This window comes from Apaloderma vittatum, unplaced genomic scaffold (assembly GCF_000703405.1).
Source record: "Apaloderma vittatum isolate BGI_N311 unplaced genomic scaffold, ASM70340v1 scaffold15566, whole genome shotgun sequence".
Taxonomy (NCBI): Eukaryota; Metazoa; Chordata; class Aves; order Trogoniformes; family Trogonidae; genus Apaloderma; species Apaloderma vittatum.
Genome location: NW_009723512.1, coordinates 16618 through 18387, shown reverse-complemented (window position 1 = coordinate 18387; position 1770 = coordinate 16618).

Genomic DNA, 1770 nt, shown 5'->3' with positions numbered 1-1770 from the left:
TCCCTACAGGCAAGTCATTAGACAAAGGTCTTTGTGACTTGAGAAAAATTGCAAACCAAACCTAATGGAATGAAGGTTTTTCTGTCAGAACAGAAAGCATATACCAGAAAGCAGTGAATTGCTTTTATTTTTACTTCTTGCCAATAAAAACAAAGAAAAACTAGAGACCAAAATAAAGACATGCAGGAAAAAAATTCCAGAGTTCCACTGCATTTCCATGCAGCTTAAGGAAAGACGAGAAAGATGTAAAGCAAAGTTTTCTGCTTAGTTTATTTGGATCTTTGGGGCAAATGGTAACACAGCCATGAATACCCAAATCCTAGTGACAGCTGCCAAATGTCTGCAAAAATGTATTTTTAAAACCCGCAAGTGCTGAAATTCTACATTCTACTCTTGGCTATATAAATGCATTAGGGTGGGGTATATACATAAATATAAAAAAATATATATCAAATACTGCTGGAATCTAAGCCCTTATTCACACAGGAAGGGTACATATACTCCACTGTGCAAACAAATGCAAGAACAGCTCCACAATGAATTCCCTCTCCCTTCAAATACCTGAAAGAAATTTTGCATCACCAATAAAATAGCTTATTAGATCACTCAAGGGAAAACAAAACCCCACAATGGCATGACTGTACAACTAGTTGTGCTATCCAGCCTTAGACAGCTAAAATCAGAAACTGTGGTAGAGGTACTCAGAGACCAGTCTTTGTTATTCAGCGCTTCCTTGTATATATAGACCAGGATAGTTCATTTTTATTTAGAATTAACTTTCTTAATGATAGCATCAGTTGTCAATTAATAATATCACTCTGCAAAATCAATTTAATCTTGTGTCATAGATCTCACGTGAGAAAATGCAAACCATTCAGATCACAAAAAAACCCCCAAACTCCTAAATAATTACAATAAACTATCAAGATTTAATCACTCCACCTAAGGTTAGTGCAGTATTTGACTACCATGGATGGCACTGGCTTTTGTAATTTGCCTGCAAAAACCTCTTCTGAATTTCCAGTTACTATAGGCAATTTAGTCTGCCTTTCCACCCGCTCCGCCATTTGAAATTTTCTCTAGTATCTGAGCACCTCACATTTCACAGCACAGGGTTTTACAATAGCTACTTTTACAGTAACCAGCAAAAGGGATATCCCATAAAAAGCCACAACCACCAACCATGTAACGGACACAAACCATGCCTGGAGCACAGACACTTCTCTGAAACCACAGCGATTATAAATCATCCAAGACTTCACCAGATCCTGTTAACTTCCCCATCAGTAAGCAAATAGTGACCTTCCTTCAAAATTATTCAGTTCCTCTGATCATTTAAGTCAGTAAGACTCAATCATTTCACTGTTTGTGAAATGCAAACATAAAAGTGCCAGAAGAAAAACAGTTTATTAAAAAATGTAAATGAACAGACTGAAGTTTTTCATGGTGTTTGCCCAGCTCTAACATTTACCAGCATCACACAACAAGAAACAGTATTAATTAATGCTTGAGGATTACTTTGATATAAAATATCAAACAAGCATTCTGAATTAGAGATAACTCTGAATGCCAGAGAGCCCTAACAGGCCAATGACATGAAATGTTACATGTTTGAAAATAAAATAATTGAACCCGCTGAGACTGAGAAGTTGTTTTAACACTATTTTAGCACTTTTACTCTCTCTCAAAGCTTTACAAAAGTTGTTAGGGAAGTACAGCATATACCCCTCACCCACTTAAGTTCTGAGAGGGGAAACTGGAGCTGCCACA